The sequence below is a fragment of the Bos javanicus genome, chromosome 14 (assembly GCF_032452875.1).
Source record: "Bos javanicus breed banteng chromosome 14, ARS-OSU_banteng_1.0, whole genome shotgun sequence".
Lineage (NCBI taxonomy): Eukaryota > Metazoa > Chordata > Mammalia > Artiodactyla > Bovidae > Bos > Bos javanicus.
This window is the reverse complement of record NC_083881.1, coordinates 45548348-45573208: the sequence shown is the minus strand read 5'-3', so window position 1 is coordinate 45573208 and position 24861 is coordinate 45548348.

Below are 24861 nucleotides of genomic sequence, written 5' to 3'. Positions count from 1 at the left end.
CATTCTGTGATTTCAACCTCACAGCAGTCCTCTGAGGACGATGACTAACTTTAATCATGCAGATGAAGAAGCAGCAAAATGGGAGCCTGAAGAAATTGGTTCAAGTGGTAGAATTGCCCAGGGCTTTGAACCTCCTCTCTATTGTTTGTCTCAAGGTGTAGCACACTGTTCAAGTTGATCTAGAATCGGATGCAGGGAGGAGAGCCAAAGGATGAGAACAGCCAGGATCGACAGCAACAAACAGGTGTCATGGAAACGCTCACAGAGATTTGGTGGCAAGTCCTTTCTGAAGAAACCCAAGGCTGTTCTGTGAGATCACATGGAGACTGCATATTCTCAAGACTAGCAGAATGGGCAAGAACATGTCCTCTTTTCCTGGAAACATGTCTAGTGGCCCTGACATGAATGGTTAATGGGAACATGTTTGTGAGAAATTCTTTGATTCACTTTGGAAAAATTATGCAAATTCATAATGTAATAATCTGACTTGTACTACCCAGAAAGAGTTAACTGAAGAGGAAAATTAAATGATTATGGGCCTAAGTAGATGATTTATGAGTAAGGGCTACACAAGTTCTAACAAAACAAAAACCCCTATAAAGGTTGATATGCAAGAAAAATGATGCTGGCTAGGACAAAGGCTTCTAGGTAAGATTAACAGGCTGAAATTGCAAAAATAATAATAATAATAATAATAATAATTGTTTTGTCCCTTATGACAAGTATCAAGACATTCAGATTAATGATATCCTGAATGCTTTTATAGAGGACCTTACACCTCCAATGTTAGAGGGCCTGAAAACAAATATGGTAACATCCAAAACATTTGAAAGTAAGGAGGGTAGAAGTGGTGGGATATAATGATTAATGGTTTGGGGACCTTGCGAGATGAGGTCACTGCTAAGGTTAATGGCAAATATAGTTTGTGTGACTCTCCTGTTTAGACTTAGAATGTAGTAAAACATACATTAAGAGTTAAGATGCCTCTTTGAGACCATCTATGATTTATAGGCTCAGATGTTAGCAATATATAATCTTAGACAAATGAGGGTAGAATATTTCCGTAATACAAACTCTCATGAATGTTGGGCAATTCTGTACCATTGTTCAGAGAAAGCCTGAATGTGTAACTTCCTTCAGGGAAGCAGTAAAACAATACTAGACAGGAACTTGTGATCTGGGTTATTTTATGGCAAGTAGACAAGGTGCCCTATATGTCTTGAATAGTCTTTCTGCTGTACATGTGATTTGATAACACACAAAATTTGATAAAATTTACAGGGGGTTATTAAAAGGAGTACGTCAAGGTTGTATATTGTCACCCTGCTTATTTAACTTCTATGCAGAGTACATCATGAGAAATGCTGGGCTGGAAGAAGCACAAGCTAGAATCAAGATTGCCGGGAGAAATATCAATAACCTCAGATATGCAGATGACACCACCCTTATGGCAGAAAGTGAAGAGGAACTCAAAAGCCTCTTGATGAAGGTGAAAGATGAGAGTGAAAAAGTTGGCTTAAAACTCAGAAACTTAAAACATTCAGAAAACGAAGATCATGGCATCTGGTCCCATGACTTCATGGGAAATAGATGGGGAAACAGTGGAAACAGTGTCAGACTTTTTATTTTTTTGGGCTCCAAAAAAATTCAGATGGTGACTGCAGCCATGAAATTAAAAGACGCTTACTCCTTGGAAGAAAAGTTATGACTAACCTAGATAGCATATTGAAAAGCAGAGACATTACTTTGCCAACAAAGGTCTGTCTAGTCAAGGCTATGGTTTTTCCAGTGGTCATGTATGGATATGAGAGTTGGACTGTGAAGAAAGCTGAGCACCGAAGAATTGATGCTTTTGAACTGTGGTGTTGGAGAAGACTCTTGAGGTCCCTTGGACTGCAAGGAGATCCAACCAGTCCATTCTGAAGGAGATCAGCCCTGGGATTTCTTTGGAAGGAATGATGCTAAAGCTGAAACTCCAGTACTTTGGCCACCTCATGCAAAGAGTTGACTCATTGGAAAAGACTGTGATGCTGGGAGGGATTGGGGGCAGGAGGAGAAGGGGACGACAGAGGATGAGATGGCTGGATGACATCACCGACTCAATGGACGTGAGTCTGAGTGAACTCCGGGAGTTGATGATGGATTGGGAGGCCTGGCTTGCTGCAATGCATGGGGTTGCAAAGAGTCGGACACGACTGAGCGACTGAACTGAACTGAACTGATTGACTTTAGAAAAGAAGTGAGCATTGAATATGGAAGCAGAAGTTTCTCACTGTAGCAAGATGAAAGAATGCTCATGAAATAAATTTAAAAAGTATCAGCTCTTTGGGTCAAGATCTGAGATGATTCATTGCAACAACTATCTATTGAGAAGTTACCTGTGCACAGCACTGTTCTAGGAACAGAAAAGGGAGCAAAATGAATACTGGTGCTCAGGGTCTGGTGAAAAGATACAAATCAGCATTAAAAGTTATCCTTGAATAAAAGGCAGACTAGTACAGAGTTATAAAAGGAAGGCCTACATGGGAGGGGGCTTCACTGGTGGCTCAGTGGTAAAGAATCTTCCTGCCAATGCAGGAGACCTGGGTTCGATCCCTGGGTCAGGAAGATCCCCTGGAGAAGGAAATGGCAATCCATCTCAGTATTCTTGCCTGAGAAATCCCATGCACAGAGGAGCATGGCAGACTGCAGTCCATGGGGTTGCCAAGATTCGTACATGACTTAGCAACTAAACCACCACTACCATTGATGATGGGTGGAGGGAATAAGTAGAAATTCGTATGAAATGAGATAATTTACAGTTTTTCTTCAAATCCCTCAAGAGATGAGGAATAGGAAGCAAAAAAAGGATTTACAATGAAAAAATTTCCCCAATTAATTTGCAGGGTAAGCAGACCTAGTGTTTGTGATACAGAGGCAGGCTGGCACTAGGCAGGGAACTGTTCCAGATAATCTTATGTCTGTAAGACTGGATTGTGCCCATGGGCTTTTAAGAGTAGAGGTTTCCTGGAACCAGTTTTAAGTTATGCTGTTATAGTCTGTTTTCTGCTCTATTACATTGTGAGTGAGTGAGTGAAGTCGTTCAGTTGTGTCCAACTCTTGGCGACCCCATAGACTGTAGTCTACCAGGCTCCTCCGTCCATGGGATTTTCCAGGCAAGAATACTGGAGTGGGGTGCCATTTCCTTCTCCAGAAGATCTTCCCGACCCAGAGATTGAACCCAGGTCTCCCCCATTGTAGGTAGACGCTTTACCGTCTGAGCCACCAGGGAAGTCCCTTCTATTACATTGTAGTCTAAAGTAATTATTGGGTATAGTTGTGAAATGAGTTGGAAAGACTAGGGTCTCCTTTGCATAGCAGGAGTAGTTTTGGCTCCTGGAAACTTCCAAGCCAAATAGAACATACAATTACTGAACCCACTTTATCCCATGTTCAATATATAAGGGTCTTCCCTCCTTGAATATCATAATCACTTAAGCTAGGTTCATGGCTTTTATACACTTCTCCAAGGGAAACATAGCTCCAAAAGATTAAGAATCACCTAAGTGTATACTACATATTTTGTGCTTTTTTACTGTATTAATATTTTTAAATAACTATTATACTGTGCTTCTTTTCACCACGTTGTTGTTATGGTTTAGTCTCTAAGTCATGTCTGGCTCTTTGCGACCCCATAAACTGTAACATGCCAGGCTCCTCTGTCCATGGAATTTCCCAGGTGAGAATACTTGAGTGGGTTGCCATTTCTTTCTCCAGGGGATCTTCCCATCCCAGGGATCAAATCTGAGTCTCCTGCATTGGCAGGCAGATTCTTTACCACCTTGCCACCCGGGAAGCCTTCCTGCTCAGTCGCTCAGTCGTGTCCCACTCTTTGCAGCCCTATGAACTGTAGCCCACCAGGATCCTCTGTTCATGGGATTTCCCAGGCAAACATACTAGAGTGGGTTGCCATTTCCTCCTCCAGGGAATCTTCCTGACTCAGGAATCAAACCCACGCTCCTGCATTGGCAGGCCGATTCTTTACCATTGAGCCACCTGGGAAGCTCCTTTCCACTGTGAACCATCTCAGTTCTCTTTGGCACAAGGGTTGTAGATGATGAATGAAAGTGGACAAATAGTGCTGAATGATGATTATTTAATTGACTTAAAATTAAATGTGAATTCCTCAAAATTTAAACAGGAATAATTATATGACCCAGAAATTCCACATATATATATATATATATATATATATATATATATATATATATCTCCAAGAGAATTGAAAGCATGTGTTTAAACAAAAACCAGTACAAAAATGTTATAGCAGCATTATGCATGCTACCTCAGAAGTGAAGATAATATAAATTTCCATCAGGGGCTGACCAGATAAACAAAATGTGATATATACATACAGTAAAATATGATTTAGCCTTAAAATGAACTGAGTAGGTACATGCTACAGTATAGATGAACCTAGAAAATATTATTCTAAGTCAGATGTAGAAGGTCATTAGTGTTCACTTACATTTATGCAAAATGTCCAGAGTGGGCAAATCCCTGGACAAAAGGTAGATTAATGGTTGCTAGATGCTGGAGAAAGGAGGGATATTGTCCTGTTACAAGGAATGGGGTTTCTTTGGAGGGGAGGAGGGAGTGATGGAAATGTTCTAGAATTAGAAGTAACAGCTGCACAATAAAAACTACTCAAGTGTGCATTTTTAAATGGTAAATTTTTGTTAAGTGAATTATATCTCAATAAAAATGAATGTGCTAAGTCAAAAAATAAAACTAAATTAAAAACCTGCATCTATGGTGGTATTCCATGAAGCCCATGCATGTGTATGCATGCTAAATCGCTTCAGTCGTGCCTCTTTGCGACGCCATGGACTGTAGTCTGCTAAGCTCATCTGTCCATGGGATTCCCCAGGCAGGAATACTGGAGTGGGTTGCCATGACCTCCTCCAAGGGATCTTGCTGACCCAGGATTCAAACCCACCTCTCTTTCACCTCCTGTATTGGGAGGCGAGTTCTTTACCACTAGCGCCACCTGGGAAGCCCTCTAAGAAGCAAAGTATCTCCTGTTTTCTCTCTGGAAGGGGCATGACCCCATCCATGCTTTCCCAGCTACTGCTTGAGAGTCTGGCTTCCCTCCAGCCTGCATCTAGGGCTGAATGGGATCCTCCCCTTTGGGGGTGCTAAAGAGCCCTTGTCACACTGTCAACTACTGGGAGTCACTAAAAAAAAACAAAGACAGCTTAGGCATTCACAGAGGTTTGAGAGACAATCAGGAGCTTGGCTGGGCCAATTGAAGAGGTTCATCTACGCAGAACCAGTCTGTTAAGGCTGGGAGAAACAGCTGTTTTATCTGATGCACAGAAACAAACACATTTAGTCCTGGGTTTGTTTCCGCTTAAACTCTCAGGAATTTAACCACCCTATTAAGACCACGGGAGTTGGAAACAGAAATCTTTTCATGTTATCAGTATCATCTGGGGATGCATCCTCAGTACTGATTTATACAGATGAGCAAGGGACACCAACAAATCAGAAATATTCCAACATGCTTCCATTGGGGGTGCAGCCATAAACCAACCAAGCCACACTCCTGCCTCAGACCTCTTAACTCTAGTAATACAGGAGCCATATCTGTTCCATCCGGAGATTTGCTGTATTGTGCATTTCGGTCCTGGCCACATAAGAGATAATCAGTTAACACTGGTCAGATGAATATATGAACCGATCAGGATGAGAAAGGGGCTCTGTGATTCATGATTCATTGCAGCTTTTAAAATGTACAATGCCAACTTAATCATCTTCATCTCTAATCAAGGCCTTTTAAAATTTACTCTTAATTTTCTTCAGTAATGTGATAAAGGGTTAGCAGGAAAAACAAAACAGAACTGGAGGGAATAAGTATGAATTTCTCTCCCTTCTAGCACAGAATAGTATTCCTCTGGCATTCCCAATAGATTAAAGTCTTCTTTGAGGAAATGAGGAAGGCAAGATAATTTAACTTTAATTTGGTCAGTGGTGGCTTTGCCAGATGAAGACATAGGCATTTGGTTCCTTAACCAGTTGTTGAACAGCCACTGACATACTGTTAATTCATTCTTATTTCAAACAGGTGTTTCATATTTCTTTTAGAGGCAATCTCAATAAGAGACACAGATGAGGTACAGAAAATGTTTATCTTGCTGATTGAAGTATGGTCTTTAAACACTAAACTGATGTTTTTCTGAATCTGTAATGTTCTTCTTGAAAGCTCTATGTTGTTAAACTTCCACAAAGAAAAATACTGTCAACTTTTATGATGTCTGTCTTCTTAATTCTCTTAAACTGTGTGAAATTGCATTTTCTGCTATTAATCTGAGTGTTTATTTTTAAGATGTAATTTCAATTTCTTAAAATAATATGTTATAATTCTACTTCTTGACTTATCAAATTTAGATGCTACCTGTTGATGCCCTTGGGCTTCTCAGGTAGCACAAATGGTAAAGAACCCACCTGCCAATGCAGGAGACATAAGAGATGCAGGTTTGATCCCTGGATCAGGAAGATCCCCTGGAGGAGGAAAAGACAACCTGTTCCAGTATTTTTGCCTAGAAGATTCCATGGTCAGAGGAGCCTGGAGGCTACGGTCCATAGGGTCTTAAAGACATGCCTGGAGTGACTTGGCACACATGCATTGATTCCCTCCTGTGAAAGATGAGAATGTAAATTCAGGTAGTACTTGGATTTAAATTGTAGCTAAGTGCAGCATTTTAAAACACATAGCTGACTATAAAAGCTTTCTTTAGCTTTATTGCTATTTTTCTGGTTATAGAAGTCATACATGCTATAGTAAACACTTTGGTTTCCTGCCCAGAGCTCTTTTATTGGATCATTGCATCTATCCTCCAGCTGCTGTGAGTGCTGGCTGCTAATGACCGATGCCCTGAGCATGTGGTTGTCCTCACTCCCAACACTCTGGGGGGCTTCCATGCAGTGACTGAGATTGCTCAGACCAAGGGACCAGCTGTATGGGAAAGTAGGTGTGACTATGGATACATAACCATGAGATCTCTGGTCCTACCTTATAACTCAGAATCCTGCTGCTCGCCTGACTGAATGGTATGTAGACAACTGAAGCAGCAGTTGATCTGCAAGCATGGAGAAAACACCATCCTTTCAGTAAATATATTAAAGTAATGGATTTCCCAACTCAGAGATCAAACCCACATCTTCTGCATTGCAGTCAGATTCTTTACAGCTGAGCCACTAGGGAAGTCCCGTATTCTCTGTATGTATATTCAATCATTGAATCAATTCTCTGTTTGTCCTGATAATTAGATGTTAAGTGCTATGATAAAAAGTATTTGTACATACATCTTTGCACGCATCCAATTATTTTCATGGGATGCATTTTTAGAAGTGCAGCTATTAGGTTAAAGTACATAATTTAAGGATTTTACTTCTTTCTGACAAATGCCCTTCAGTGAGCTTTGTATGAGACTGACAGTTTTCCCACAGCTTTGCTGGCACATGGACAATGACATTTTAGTGTTCAATAAACCTATAGATTGATAAAAACTCTGTCTTTATTTAGACAGTGTCTGAAGAACTATGGATGGAGGTTTGTGACATTATACAGGCGGCAGTGATCAAGACCATCCCCAAGAAAAAGAAATGCAAAAAGCCGAAGTGGTTGTCTGACGAGGCCTTACAAAGAGCTGAGAAAAGAAAAGATGCAAAAGGCAAAGGAGAAAAGGAAAGAGATACCCATTTGAATGCAGAGTTCAAAAGAATAGCAAGGAGAGATAAGAAAGTCTTCCTCAGAGATCAATGCAAAGAAATAGAGGGAAACAATAGAATGGGAAAGACTAGAGATCTCTTCAAGAAAATTAGAGATACCAAGGGAATATTTCATGCAAAGGTGGGCTCAATAAAGGACAGAAATGGTATGAACCTAACAAAAGCAGAAGATATTAAGAAGAGGTGGCAAGAATACACAGAAGAACTGTACAAAAAGATCTTCATGACCCAGATCACCACAATGGTGTGATTACTGGACTAGAGCCAGACATCCTGGAGTGCGAAGTCAAGTGGGCCTTAGGAAGCATCACTACGACAAAGCTAGTGGAGGTGATGGAATTCCAGTTGAGCTATTTCAAATCCTAAAAGATGATGCTGTGAAAGTGCTGCACTCAATATGCCAGAAAAATCTAGAAAACTCGCCAGTGGCCACAGGGCTGGAAAAGGTCAGTTTTCATTCCAATCCCAAAGAAAGGCAATGCCAAAGAATGCTCAAACTACCACACAATTGCACTTATTTCACAGGCTAGCAAAGTAATGCTCAAAATTCTCCAAGCCAGGCTTCAATAGTATGTGAACCGTGAACTTCCAGATGTTCAAACCCATTTTAGAAAAGGCAGAGGAGCCAGAGATAAAATTGCCAACATCCGCTGGATCATCGAAAAAGCAAGAGAGTTCCAGAAAAACATCTACTTCTGCTTTATGACTATGCCAAAGCCTTTGACTGTGTGGATCACAACAAACCGTGGAAAATTCTTAAAGAGGTGGGAATACCAGACCACCTGACCTGCCTCCTGAGAAATCTGTAAGCAGGTCAAGAAGCAACAGTTAAACTGGACATGGAACAACAGACTGTTTCCAAACTGGGAAAGGAGTACATCAAGGCTGTATATTGTCACCCTGCTTATTTAACCTCTATGCAGAGTACATCTTGAGAAACGCTGGGCTGAATGAAGCACAAGCTGGAATCAAGATTGCTGGGAGAAATACCAATAACCTCAGATATGCAAATGATACCACCCTTATGGCAGAAAGCAAAGAACTAAAAAGCCTCTTGATGAAAGTGAAAGAGGAGAGTGAAAAAGTTGGCTTAAAACTCAACATTCAGAAAACTAAGATCATGGCATCCGGTCCCATCACTTCATGGCAAATAGATGGGGAAACAATGGAAACAGTGAGAGACTATTTTGGGGGGCTCCAAAATCACTGCAGATGGTGACTGCAGCCATGAAATTAAAAGATGCTTGCTCCTTGGAAGAAAAACTATGACCAACCTAGACAGCATATTAAAAAGCAGAGACATTACTTTGCCAGCACCGGTCCATCTAGTCAAGGCTATGGTTTTTCCAGTAGTCATGTATGGATGTGAGAGTTGGACTAGAAAGGAAGCTGAGGGCCAAAGAATTGATGCTTTTGAACCGTGGTGTTGGAGAAGACTCTTGAGAGTCCCTTGGACAGCAAGGAGATCCAACCAGTCCATCCTAAAGGAAATCGATCCTGAATATTCATTGGAAGGACTGATGCTGAAGCTGAAACTCCAATGCTTTGGCCACCTGACACGAAGAGCAGACTCGTTTGAAAAGATCCTGATGCTGGGAAAGATTGAAGGCAGGATGATAAGAGGCTGAGAGAGGATGAGATGGTTGAATGGCATCACAGACGCAATGACTTGAGTTTGAGTAAGCTCCGGGAATTGATGATGGACAGGGAAGCCAGGTGTGCTGTAGTCCATGAGGTCGCAAAGAGTTGGAGATGACTGAGTGACTGATCTGAACTGAACTGAACTGAAACCTGTAGTTAGAACTGATAATTTAGAGTGAAAATTTTTAAATGATCAACTGAATAGTCTTTTAAAATTATTAATCAGTATTTGAAATGAATGCTTAAAATATAAAAATATTAAAACTATTAAGTGCTTACAGGTTTAGTGCTTGAAATAACTTAATTGAATTTTTATAACCTAAGGAGGTACATTTTTTTTTATTATTATTATCCAGTAAAACAGGGAACAGATCATCTATGAAACAGACTAACCTGCTTTTATTTATACAACTAGTTAAGGACCGTTTGGTCTGCCTGACCCCTAACATCTGATTTTTCTACATGGCCCTCTATCTCTCACAGGTTATCTTAAAACTCGAAATATTATAGTATAGAAATAAAGTCAAGGGACTTCCCTGTTGGTTCCAGGGCTGACTCTGTGCTCCCAGTGCAAGGGGGCCAGGTTTGATCTCTGTTTAGGGAACCAGATCCCACATGCTGCAACTAAGACCCAGTGCAGCCAAATAAATATAAAAATAAAGTCAACAAAGAGAAAGATCTGATGAATGTTAATTAAGAGGCTGATAATATCTGAACTATTAATGGAAAGCATCCCTATGCCTTTCCCATGTGACCTGTTAAACCTTTCTCTGTGTTGCCTGTTACCCTTTTCCATAAAGGTAATCATTGCTTTAGCAGATGCTCACCGTCAAGAATAAAAATGCAGACCCTAAGAAGGTAAAATCAAAAGGATATCATTCCTAATGTGACTTTAGCCCAGAGGGGCAGAGATTTCTTTTGCTTTCCCTTTTCTTTTTTTTTCCCCGCCCCAGTGGGAATTAAAAGGGGTTTGCTGGCAGGTCTTTCCAAGAAGTTTGGAAGAGTAGGAGACCATTCTCTCTCCCTCTCTCTCTCTCTCTGCTTTTCCTACTGGAGTTTGCTGAGCTGCAGTCGGTTTATTTGCTGAGGCTGAGACAGGAGTGAGGAGCAGGAGTAGTGACAGAGTGGCATGCCACCTCCAGGCAGGAAAAGGGCAGAAGTTGTCCTCTGTTCCTGTGGCCTGCACATGCCAGGGAAGAAATCCAGATGAGGGAGCTGAAAATTGATAACTAAATTGACTGCACACTGTCAGCAAAGCACAAAGCATGGGAGCTGTGGGGACTAGACAACTAGTTGCTCCACTAGCAGTGGAGCAACCAAGACGGGGGTCTACTCTATTGGGGAAAAGGGTCAGTCCACATGAAATTCAAAGAATCTATAGCATCAGTGTCAGTATTTCTGAGACACTCATCTAAGTTGCTTTTTTTTCTTGTCCTGCTCCAGCCAGTCAGATGGGAGAGGGTGAAGAACTGCCCTGTTAGCCGACTTAGAGCCTTGCCACTTTTCTAAATTGACTGATAAATCACTTGATGGCACCCAATTTGCTGAAGCAATGTGGATGTAGTTGCAGTAATAAGGTGTGGAGTGGGTGCAGTAAAGTGGAACATGCCCCAAAACAAATTATTTCATTTATAGAGATAGTTTTACTACTAAGCATCAGGTCTTCTCTATCCCCCTAATTTTTAAATATTTGATCGGTTCCAGGTGGAATGGTAACATCTCAATACAAAATTTAGCAAAAGTGAAGTAATTTCATGTTATTTTATGTGGGATGTTCAAGTAGAGGATGGGGGGTAAGGCAATTGAAGATATGAGTCAAAGCTTGGTTAGGCCACGTGAATTTTCTTTGAAAATTGGCTGTATGATTCAAATGCTCACATGATAATGTTCTTTTTGCAACAGTTTTAGTCAGTGTAACAATTGCTGTATTGTAATAGATGCTTTGGGGGGAATAACAGCAACCCCAGGTCTTATAGCTGGAATTGACCCCAGATCTTATAGCTGGTATTGAGACAGAATTTTATTGACCCATCACCTAAAACCATAACTTTACCCACAATCCAATATTTGAAAAGAGACGGGAAGCTTCATAACCTTCCACTCCACAGCACACTCAACATTTGATTCTATTCATAGATGAGGTAGAGAAATAGAGAGGAAGAGGCGCTATTTATGGAATCCTAACAAGGAAAGGATTCCTGCCTGAAGAGACACAATTTGGTTTAGCAAATTTACAGACAAGTTTGAACATGTAATAGTCTGGGTCATCTAAAGACTATGGGATTCATCCAATTCACATGATAAGTTATGGGAAAGCATATTTGTTCACATGCATTTTTACAGATATGATTGACTGTAACATTTGGATATGAGAGTTGTTCATTTTCTTTAATTGAATTATATGTAGGCCTAAATTCTTATTCATCAAGGCAAAAAGAGTCCATCTCATTATTTTGGAGGAAAGGAGGAACGAGTGAGAGATAGATGGAGAGTATTTTTTATCTTTGGATGATACAATAATCCAAAAGAAGTACAGCTAGCTGAGGAATGGGTTAGGGTCTGGTCTTTATTTCAGGAGGCCTTTATTTCCCCTGATATAAGGAGAAATCAACATTGCTGACCTTCTACACAGCAGGCAGAATGAAGCAAATACTATTCTCTTGATATTTAAGGGACTTAATATCCCAGTGAGGAAAATGAGACTCAAACATGCGACTAGATAATGTAAAAGTAACTAATTGAACAACTCAATATATAAGGGCTTTGAGAGTGCAAAAAAGTAATTGCCTTCTAGATGAGTTGGTTAGATTGGACTGGGCAAGATAGGTCTGTGGCATGAAGTAAAGGTTAATGTGAGGTTTTTTAAAATTAATTTTTAAATTAAATTTAATTTAATATTTTTAAATGTAATATTTAATTTGATTTTAATTTAAATATTTTTTATTGCTTTACAGTGCTGTATTAGTTTCTGCTATAAAGCAAAGTGAATCAGACATACATATACATATATCCCCTCTTTTTTAGATTTCCTTCCCATTTAGATCACCACAGACCATTGAGTGACGTTCCCTGTGCTATAAAGTAGGTTCTCATTAGTTATCTCTTTGATGCATAGTAGTGTATATATGTCAAACCCAGTCTCCAGATTCGTCCTATCCCCTCCTTCCCCCACTCGGTATCCATGTGTTCGTTCTCTATGTCTGTGTCTCTACTTCTTTGTCAATAAGCTCATCTGTACTATTTTTCTAGATTCCAGATGTATGTGTTAATATATACAATATTTGTTTTCCCCTAATGTTAGTTTTTAAGGCAGGATGATGTGATATGTTATTCGTTTTCTTGAAGTGAACAAAAGGTACTTTTCCCCTTTCCTAGCCTAAGAATGCAGACCGACTTTCCGATTCTAACAGAGGCTTTGGCCTTGGCCCAAGAAGCAGAGTTTTCCAGACCTCTAGAAGCAAGTAACTCCGCTTCTCACTCTTATATTCTTTTATTAGGAATGCAAGGTTCATTGAAGGAGCGAGGAGGGAGGCTGAACTTGAAGGGTGTAAGCTCAGTGACATAAGTCAGAGAGAGAAAGACAAATACTGGATAATATCACTTATATGTGGAGTCTAAAAAGCACAAAAGACTAGCAGATATAACAAAAAAATGACAGATTCACAGATATTGAGAACAAACCAGTGGTTACCAGTAGGGAGAGCGAAAGGGGAAGGGGCAATATAGGGGTAGGGATTAAGAGGTACAAGCTACAAGGGTATATTATAGAACTTAGGGAATGTATCCAATATTTTATAATGACCATAAGTGGAGTATGGCCTTCAAAAAATTGTGAATATTGTACACCTTTAACTTATATAATATTATACATCAACTATACTTCAATTTTAAAAAAAGAAAAGACCCAGGGAGAGATGGAAAAAGCTTCTCAAGACCAGAAAACTATGGGGGTTTTGAAGTTTTGAGAAGTCCTGGCCCCTTGCTCCATTCTATGCAGTGTGCTGGATGAGGTGCGCCTCCAGACGCTGTGAAGGAGGCTCTGAATCCTTGAAGGCAACGCTCACTAGGGTTGGTGAAAGATAGCTGTTAGGAAGGGCACCTCTGATCTTGTCTTTCTTCCCCAGTGCTAGTTCCTGACTTGGCAGGTGTCAGATACAGCACATCTGAACTTGGACTTGAAACACGTGACATGGGACTGGAAAATGGAAAGCCCAGAGCCCCTCATCTCATCCGCCTTTCCAGACAGACTCTGCAATGGGGAGTGGACTATTTCTGCTGACAAAAACACAAGGGAAGGGTCCTGTGCACATCCTGCGAAGTGAAAGTTGCTCAGTTGTGTCCGACTCTTTGTGACCCTATGGACTATAGAGTCCATGGGATTCTCCAGGCCAGAATACTGCAGTGGGTAGCCTTTCCCTTCTCCAGGGAATCTCCCCAACCAGGGATCCAACCCAGGTGTCCTGTAGTGCAGGCAGATTCTTTACCAGGGGAGCTACGCTTTCTTCCCAGCCGATTTCAGAGAAACCTGAGGATGATGGAGCTCAGATCCGTGACTCCTATACTGCCCACAGCAACATGGGTATAACCAAACCAGGAAGACCTGGATTGGAAGGAGGGGGAAGGGATGAAAGTTCTCAGAATAATAAAACAAGATTCCATTTTCAATGGTGCCTCTGGGGATTATTCATGCCAGGCTTTAGAAATCCAGAGGATTGTAGACACAAGTGGAGATTTCAAGGAAAGGGTGTCTGGACTGTCCTCATTCCAATTTCTTCAACACCTGCCTCCATTTCTAAATGGAAAACTGAAAAGAGGCAGATGTCAGTGAGATAGTCAGGCAATAACTAGCTTATTCACAACTGCAAGGCTGCAAAGAGAATTGCTGAAACCTCAGCCATCCCTTGGTTCAGGTAAAGCATTTTTAGGATGAAATGGAAAATCAAAACTCTATTTGAAGAAATTAGCTTTGAGGGTTGAAAGTAAAAGTGAACTGGCTATTTCTGAGAGATAAAAAGATAGCTTATGGTTATGATGCTGTGACTAAGTCCAGGGCAAAAGGAGCAATTTGATCTGATATCCCATAGCCCCAGGCGTGAGGACTGACTGGTGCCTCCATTTCCACTTTCACACATACTAATTGAAAGGCAAAACCTCAGTCTGGATGAAAGAAACACTTTTTAACTGTCTAATTGTCCCCACTTTGATTGAACACGGCTTTGTCTTCTTGGTTATAAATCTTGACACACTTAGAATCATCTGGATTCTTTCTAACTCAGCATTCCAGATCAATGAATCTCTGGCACTGGACCCAAATACCAGGCTGCTGCTGCTAAGTCGCTTCAGTCGTGTCCAACTCTGTGCGACCCCATAGACGGCAGCCCACCAGGCTCCCCCATCCCTGGGATTCTCCAGGCAAGAATACTGGAGCAGGTTGCCATTTCCTTCTCCAAAGCATGAAAGTGAAAAGTGAAAGTGAAGTCTCTCAGTCGTGTCCGACTCTTAGCGACCTCATGGACTGCAGTCTACCAGGCTCCTCCACCCATGGGATTTTCCAGGCAAGAGTACTGGAGTGGGGTGCCATTGCCTTCTCCGAAATACCAGGCGAGGCAACTCCAAAGTGAGGGTACAGTTGAGGCCAAATACTAACTCATCCCATCTTTCTCCAGTATCATCATTTCTACCTTCTGGAATCCCAGCCCCCACTGACAACCAACTATCTAAATGATAGTTTTTGCAAGTATCAGTAGTTTTTTTTAATAATAAAAGAACAAAAGACAGATTAAAGGATACAACCTATTGGGTGTGAGTAAATGAGAACTTTGTACTTTCTGCTCAGTTTTGCTATAAAACTAAAACTGCTCTAAAAAATAAAATCTATTAAATACATTTCTTAAATCTTGAAACTGGGACTGTCAGTTTTGCCTACCATAACAGGTATGCCATAAACTGGGTGGCTTATAAACAACGGAATTTATTTCTCACAATTCTGGAGGCTGAGACATCCAAAATCGAGGTACTGGCGGATCTGGTGTCTGGTGAAGGCCTGCTTCCTAGACAGCCTTTTTTTTTTTTTAAATATAACCTCACATGGCAGAAGGACTGAGGGATCTCTCTGGAGTCTCTCATTTTTTAATTAATTAATTTTTAATTGAAGAATAATTGCCTTACAATACTGTGTTGTTTTCTGCCATACATCTACATGAATCAACTATGGGTATATACATATGTCCCCTCTCTCTTGAGCCTCCCTCCCACCTTTCACCCCATTCCACCCCTGTAGGTTGTTACAGAGCCCCTGCGTCACACAGCAAATTCCCATTGGCTATCTATTTTACATATGGTAGTGTATATAGTTCTATGCTACTCTCTCCATTCCTCCCACCCTCTGGAGTCTTTTTATAAGGGCCATTCATGAGAGCTCTGCCCTCATGACCTAATCACTGGGCCCACTTTCTAATGCAATCACCTTGGAGATTAGGATTTCAACATATGAATTTTGGGGAGGCAAACATTCAGCTAATTGCATCCCATCCCTGTCTCCCCCAAGTGTATATCCTCACGTGCAAAATACATTCAGTAGCTTCAGAAGTCTTAACTCCTTCCATTTCGGTCTCATGTAAATATCAAAATCAGGTATGGGTCAGACTCCAGGTGGATTCATCCTGAGGCAGTTCCCCTTCAGCTGTGAGCCTGTGAAATCAAGTTTTGTACTTCCAAAGTATAATGGTGGGACAGGCACAGGACAGATATCCCCATTCCAAAAGGCAAGAAGAGAGGAGTTACAGATCCTGAGCAAGTCGGAAACCTTAAGACGTAAGAATCTTCTTTGATTTTTTTGTCCTGCTCACCAACTGTGCTGGGGCAGAGGTTCCACCTTCTAGACTGAGATGTGGGTCCCCAGCTTTGCTCTGCAGGGCTTCAGCCCTTAAGCCTCCAGGTTGCCCTGCCCTCCCAGCTTTGGGAGGCCCCATACCCCTGACTTTGCTGACATGAACCCCACCATAGCTCTCACAGGTTGGATGTAGTCCTGAAACTGCACAACACACATTGGGCCCTGAACCGCTACCTTTTAAGTCACACACCTGGTCTTAGGACCTAGTTCAGGTTCTTTTTGCCTTGGTGCAGAAAGAATGCAGTGAGAGACAAAGTGATAAGTAAGAAGTGGATTTATTAAGAGAGATACATATTCCAAAACAGAATGCAGTTCATCCTGAAAAGGCAAGAGTGGTCCTAGGAGAAGCACACTCCACAGATAGAGGGTGGACGATCTCAGAAGGTGAGAGGCCCCAAAATATGCAGTGGTTGGTATTTATGAGCTAGGTAATTTCATAGGCTAATGAGTGGGGGTTTTATTCCAACTATTTTGGGGAAGGGGCAGGGATTTTCAGGAATTGGGCCACTGCCCACTTTTTTGGCCTTTTATGGTTGGCCTTGGAACTGTCATGGCACCTGTGGCTGTGTCGTTTAACATACGCTGATGTATTACAATGAGTGTATACTGAGACTCAGGGTTCACTGGAAGTTGAATTTTCCGCCATCTTGGGCCTAATGGGTTCTAACCAGTTATGTCCTATCATCAAAGCTGTATCATTCTTTTAATGGTTGTTTATCTCTGCCCCCTTCCCCCTGGTTTCAGTCCTGTGCCTGTGGCTTTCCTGGACTGGAATTGCCTGCTGGTAGTTCTACTGTCCCGGAGTCAGGTTCTAGTGGGCACCACCCTAGTGGGGTGCTCTCTGTGGTAGCCCCACTCCTACAGTGTTTTTGTGCCTGGATGGCACACTTGTGGCTCTGACACTCTTTTCCTTGCAAATCTAGGTTAAGGTAGCCACGTCCCCTGCCTCCCCGGTAATTGCACTCTGTGCCAGTAGAGAAGACCCAGAAACTGAGAACTGTTTTGCCCATTAGAAGCCAGAGCAGTTACATACGTTGATATACATTTTATTTGTATAATATATATAAATTATATACAAGTTATATAAATTTTGAGACAGAGGGCTGCATGTTAAATTATGTGGTATTGACAGTTTCCACAATCCAGTTCTAGCCATCCTTATGGCCCCTTACAAGATCAAGAAAGAATGTTATCCTTTAAGGAATTGTCTTGTTGATGCTAGAAGAATGATTATGGTTTATGGTCGAGCAGGTACTTCTGCTGATGGGGAAGTTTGGCTGATGCATAGTGCAGATATGCAATGCATGGTAGAGGGGAGAGAGGAGACAAAAGGACAGAGAAAATTCTTTATGTTTAAATTTTTATTATCGTGTCATAAAATATTAATTTTATTTAACACAGGCCAAAGAGCATGGAGGTCCCGCAGGCACTGGTGGCCCTTCTTTTGAAATTGTTTTCATGAGTTTTGGATCACCTTGGGGAGAAGCAGGGGGTCATTCTTCCATTGAAACATAGCTCCTGGCTTCTGTTTAGAAGTCTGACTAAATTGCCTTATCAGATGGTGGTTTGGCCACATCGTGAAAGTTGTTTCTCAATAGACCTTCTCAGTTTTACAATATGGATAGGCTAAGAATGTTCTGTACCTTTAAGTTTCTGTTCCTTCCTGATGAACAATTCCACCTTTAAACCGCCTGTCTCTTCCCCCATTTTACTGTGAGCAGTCAAGAGCAAACAGTCTGCTCCTTCCACATTTTCCTTAGATATTTCCTCAGCAAAATACTCAATTTTATTGCTCACTTGTGATGATGAAAGCTCAGCTTCTCTGTACACTGGTGCCGAACCAAATCTCAAAGGTGGAGTTTTGGGTGAAGTAGGGAAGAAAGTGAACTCGCTCAGTCGTGTCTGACTCTTTGCGACCCCATGGACTGTAGTCTACCAGGCTCCTCTGTCCATGGGATTTTCCAGGCAAGGGTACAGGAGTGGGTTGCCATTTCCTTCTCCAGGTGATCGTCCCAACCCAGGGATTGAACCTGGGTCTCCCACATTGCAGGCAGATGCTTTACCATCTGAGCCACCAGGGAACTTTTATTACTTTGCTAGGCAAAGAGGGACACAGTGGACCCCTGCCTCAAAAAAATTGTGTGTCCCAACTTGGAGAGGATGGTGAGAAGTTTTTATAGTAATGGTTCAAAGGGGATAACCAGCTTGTGGACATTCTTCTGATGGGTTGGTGGTGAGTAAGTAGGAGCCAGCATAGTCAGCCTTCAGGTCCAACTGCTCTGGGGTCTCCCTGCTTGTGGCAACATACCATTTTAAATCATTAACATCTCCCATCTGGAGGGGGTTTCAGTATCTGCAAAATAGGTCAAAGATATTGTTGTGTGTTTACATTGGTGGGGAACAAGGGCCTTGCCCCAAGGCTACTCTTGACTGTTCTCCCTGATCTCATATCCCCTCCCTTCTCTAGTTAGCAACTGCTTGAATCTGCCCATTGGAACTCAGGGAAGGTTATGGAGGCTGAATGATGGCTATTTCCTGTAATCAAAGAAATGCGGAATACAGAAAGGCTTTGTGCCCAGGAGCCCCACTGGGCCCTTCTCAGTATCAACCCTCACTGTTTAGTATCATTTGCTCTCAAGTGTAATGTTATCATGAAAGCAAGACTTAAGAACCAGACAGAAAAACAGTCACTTTACATGAGATTTAATCCAAGTGTACAAACAAGATTGATGGTAAAGTAAGCCCATCTTCGGTTTGTATTAGAGACAGAGTCTTTACTGAGGTAATTAAGTTAAAATGAGGCCTAATCCAAGAACTAGTGTCCTTATAGGAAGAGGGGATTAGGACAGACAAAGGGACTTGAGGACAGGAAGGTAGAAGGCAGCCATCTGCAAGCCAGAGAGAGAGATCTCAGGGAAAATCAGACCTTTCTCCAAGCCTCTAGGACTGCAAGAAAAGAAGTTTCTGTTGGTACTCCATCCTGTCTGTGGTTTTCGTTATGGCTGCTCTACCAAAATAATAAAATTTCAAATTTCTATAGGTAGGTTTTTCAACTTACAGTGAGCTCTGTTTCTTGAAGTGCATATATCCAAGTATAGGTCTTGTAGAAAGCACGACCTTACTCACAACCACCCCTCCTATATTCGCTGAATATATCTTTCTGGTCCAGAATCCTTTCCCTTTGGGTATCTGGGACAGGGAATTATTTCCTCTCTGAAGAAATGTTCTGCTAATAATTCCTGATGTCTTAGGCTTCCTCATCATTTCCTTTATTTCTCCCCCAGTAGTGGAGTGAGTTATCTGATTGATGAATTTGGAGGGAAAGAGGATATGTGTATCTCAGCTCCTTCCTTTCTCATTGTCATGGAAGGCAGTCTGCCTTCAGAAAGCATATATCCTAGTCTATTCATTGGAGGCACCCCTGCTTGGAGAGGCTAATGATTATCCAGTGCTGTGCATGACAGAGTGGGTAACAGCAAGCCCATTGTTACTGCACACCTTTCCCAGTTATTGCTGTGTGGCAAAGCATCCAAAAACTTAATGGCATATCAACAGAGGAATGGATAAAGAAGACGTGGCACATATATCAATGGAATATTACTCAACCATAAAAAGCAACAAAATTGTGCCATTTGCTGAGACATGGGTGGACCTAGAGACTGTCATAAAGAGTGAAGTAAGTCAGAAAGAGAAACAAAACATCATATAGTAACACATACATATGGAATCTAGAAAACTGGTACAGATGAATCTATTTGCAAAGCAGAAATAGAGACACTGATATAGAGAACAAGTGTATGGACACCAAGGGGGAAAAGGGAGAGGGGGATGAATTGGGAAACTGGAATTTATACATATATATTATAGATACTATGTATAAAATAGGTAACTAATGAGAACTTACTCTATATTAATAGCACAGAGAAACCCTACTCAATGCTCTGTGGTGATGAAGAGGACATATATGTATACAAATAGCTAATTCACTTTGCTGTGCGGCATAAACTAACACAACACTGTAAACCAACTAAGCTCCAATTAAAAAAATCTTAGCAATGTAAAACAGCATTTTTATTAAGTTCATAAGTTTTGGGGTTGGAAATTTGGACAGGACGCAGCAAGGATGACCTGTATCTACTCTGTGATGACTAGAGCCTAAGGTTGGCTGAAATAGCTGGATTTGGCTCATCTGGTTTGACTGGAGCCATCTGTTTTGGACTTTGATTCTGGCCATCATCTGGGTTCCTCAGTGTTTCTCCAGCAGGGCTAGAATGTTCAAGGTTTTCACTGACTTATCTTTGCCTGGGCTGCGATGGTTGAAACAACTAGAGCTACCTAGGCAAATCTACCCCTCCACAAGGAGGTTAGCTTGGGCTGCCTCACGTTGTGGTGGTCTCAGAGTAGTGAATTTCTCTGAGATATTATGGCTGACTTTTCCCAGAGTGGGCATTCCAAGAGACCAAAGTGGAAAGTGGAAGGCCTCTTCTGATCTACTTCGGATGTAATCTGTTGTTTACAGTTGAATCCCAGAGCCACCCAGGCTTTAATAGGCAAGGGATGGCTGTACCAGTTAATACTGGGAGGTGATCAAAGGTGGGTGGGAGGGGTGCCTTTTTAAGAAATGAACTACCACAGTGCTTAAGCTATGTTCTTAAATAGCTAATTAAGGTGCTACTGGCATCTTCGTCTGTCTTATTCCTTTGTTATACTTTCTGCTTGCTTCAAAACTGAGACCAGGAAAATTGAAATATTTTTTTACTGATCTTCCCGTACATCAACAACAGCTATCATCTGTCCTTGCAATATGGTTTGTATCAGAAATATCCTAATTATAGGCAACATTCAAAAATGCTCTGCTTGCATGTAAATAAGAGGATGTAAATAGATGCTTGGGGATTGGGATGTTGTCTAACAGCATGTGTTAGACACAAATTGGCATCACCTCTTAGTTAAGGAATAAATCCTAAAGACAGAAAAGGATTTTGAAAATGTGATTGCTAAAACATTCTGGTCATTGTCATTCCCAAATTCAAATTTAATTCTTTCTCCTTGTAGCCAAATGGCTGTTGGGGCTACAAGGCAGTTAGAGCATGGAGGATGTGAATGAGAGCATTTTTGCAGGAGTTTCCATGCTTTGGACATAAACGAGCCTGGGTGCAACACAGATAAGCGATGTGGTGAGTTTGAACCAGATCTGGATCCTGGGAGGCTGGGTCATGTTGGTCTATTATTTATGATCACAGAGGAAAAACTGAACCAATGAGCTGAGTCCACCCAACTCCCATGATTGAAATGTTTCAAGAGACTAAGGAACAGCTAAGTTTCCTCATGTAATTACATGGGAGTCAGAAAATCTGCTGGCTACATCTACTCCCATGGGAGCAGAGTCCACTGTGTGACTTAGGATAGTCCAGTGGCTGGTCCCAAATGAGCAGACAAAGAAAAAAACCACACACTAGAATGTTCCCACTGCCCAGACAGAGAAAGAAGAAGCCAGCAGGAGAGGCAACCCCTGCCCTTCCAAGAGCTGGTGGGTGATCTGTATGCAACTTGAAAAATAAAATTTAAAGAAGATAAGAAGGTTTGTGTTGCAGAGAAGTGATTCTGGCAACTAAGTGACATAATATTTTAAGTAAAATATCAGCAGATAAATTGAAGGAGAGCTAGTCCTTACAGAGATTTAAATTAGATGTTGGGAAAATCAAGTGGAGGAAATTTTCTGAGACTACTTGATCAAACTACAAAGAGATAGAATTCAAGAGAAAAAGATGAGAAAAAGATGACTCTTTAAAAAGAGTCACAGGAGACATAACATGCAAATAATAAGAGTTTCAGAAGGGAAAACAAGAAGATTGTGCAGAAAGGCAATAATTAAAGAAATAACAGAAGAAAAATTTCCTCAACTGAAGAAAGACCTGAATGGACAGTGAGGTTTATTGAGGCAAGTTTTAATAAACTCCTAAAGTCCAAGGATAAAAAAAAAAAAAATGCCTAGGCCTCCTGGTAGAAAGAACAAGTTATGTTGAAGACTAATTTAAAAATTCAGGTTGGTAATAGATTTCTCAAGAGGAAGGTCAGGTGGTCTGGTATTCCCATCCCTTTCAGAATTTTCTACAGTTTATTGTGATCCACACAGTCAAAGGCTTTGGCATAGTCAATAAAGCAGAAATAGATGTTTTTCTGAAACTCTCTTCCTTTTTCCATGATCCAGTGGATATTGGCAATTTGATCTCTGGTTCCTCTGCTTTTTCTAAAACCAGCTTGAACATCTGGAAGTTCATGGTTCACGTATTGCTGAAACCTGGCTTGGAGAATTTTAAGCATTACTTTACTAGCATGTGATATGAGTGCAATTGTGTGGTAGTTTGAGCATTCTTTGGCATTGCCTTTCTTTGGGATTGGAATGAAAACTGACCTTTTCCAGTCCTGTGGCCACTGATGAGTTTTCCAGATTTGCTGGCATATTGAGTCCAACACTTTCACACATCATCTTCCAGGATTTGAAATAGTTCAACTGGAATTCCATCACCTCCACTAGCTGTGTTCATAGTGATGCTTTCTAAGGCCCACTTGACTTCACATTCCAGAATGTCTGGCTCTAGGTCAGTGATCACACCATCATGATTATCTGGTTCATGAAGATCTTTTTTTGTACAGTTCTTCTGTGTATTCTTGCCACCTCTTCTTAATATCTTCTGCTTCTGTTAGGTCCGTACCATTTCTGTCCTTTATCAAGCCCATGTTTGAATGAAATATTCCCTTGGTATCTCTAATTTTCTTGAAGAGATCTCTAGTCTTTCCCATTCTGTTGGTTTCCTCTATTTCTTTGCATTGATCGCTGAGGAAGGCTTTCTTATCTCTCCTTGCTATTCTTTGGAACTCTGCATGCAGATGCTTATATCTTTCCTTTTCTCCTTTGCTTTTCACTTCTCTTCTTTTCACAGCTATTTGTAAAGCCTCCCCAGACAGCCATTTTGCTTTTTTGTATTTCTTTTCCATGGGGATGGTCTTGATCCCTGTCTCCTGTACAATGTCATGAACCTCCATCCATAGTTCATCTTGAGAACCCTATATGCAGGTCAGGAAGCAACAGTTAGAACTGGACATGGAACAACAGACTGGTTCCAAATAGGAAAAAGAGTATGTCAAAGCTGTATATTGTCACCCTGCTTATTTAACTTCTATGCAGAGTACATCATGAGAAATGCTGGGCTGGAAGAAGCACAAGCTAGAATCAAGATTGCCGGGAAAAATATCAATAACCTCAGATATGCAGATGACACCACCCTTATGGCAGAAAGTAAAGAGGAACTAAAAAGCCTCTTGATAAAAGTGAAAGAGGAGAGTGAAAAAGTTGGCTTAAAGCTCAACATTCAGAAAACTAAGATCATGGCATCTGGTCCCATCACTTCATGGGAAATAGATGGGGAAACAGTGGAAACAGTGTCAGACTTTATTTTTGGGGGCTCCAAAATCACTGCAGATGGTGATTGCAGCCATGAAATTAAAAGACGCTTACTCCTTGGAAGGAAAGTTATGACCAACCTAGATAACATATTCAAAAGCAGCGACATTACTTTGCCAACAAAGGTTCGTCTAGTCAAGGCTATGGTTTTTCCAGTGGTCATGTATGGATGTGAGAGTTGGACTGTGAAGAAGGCTGAGTGCCAAAGAATTGATGCTTTTGAACTGTGGTGTTGGAGAAGACTCTTGAGAGTCCCTTGGACTGCAAGGAGATCCAACCAGTCCATTCTGAAGGAGATCAGCCCTGGGATTTCTTTGGAAGGAATGATGCTAAAGCTGAAACTCCAGTACTTTGGCCACCTCATGCGAAGAGTTGACTCATTGGAAAAGACTCTGATGCTGGGAGGGATTGGGGGCAGGAGGAGAAGGGGACGACAGAGGATGAGATGGCTGGATGGCATCACCGACTCGATGGACATGAGTTTGGGTGAACTCCGGGAGTTGGTGATGGACAGGGAGGCCTGGCCTTCTGTAATTCATGGGGTCACAAAGAGTCAGACATGACTGAGGAACTGAAATGAACTGAACTGAACAGACTTCTCATGTGCAGAATCAGGAGTTGCCACCCACAGAATGACATCTACAGATTACTCAGAAAAAGAAGTGCACCCATGGATTTTGTAAGCAGCCAAATGCAGTTCCATTAGCATGATGAAATAAACACATTTATAGGTAGAAAATGATACAACATATACATCATCCAGATATTCTATAGGAGGAATATTCTGGAGAATGGACCACAATGAACAGCAAGTAACTCATAACACAGATTGGAATGAGGTGTTTGAGAGGTGGTAGGGGAGAAACGGAATCTGTGAGTGGAAATAGGAAGAATGGAGCATCTACAAGTCTCATCCTAAGAGGTGCGAGGGAGATGGAGGGCTGTAGTAGAGGAATGGGCTTCCCAGGTGGCGCTAATGGTAAAGAACCCACTTGCCAATGCAGGAGACATAAGAGACGTGGGTTCGATCCCTGGATTGGGAAGATCCCCTAGAGGGCATCATGACAGCTCACTCCAGTATTCTTGCCTG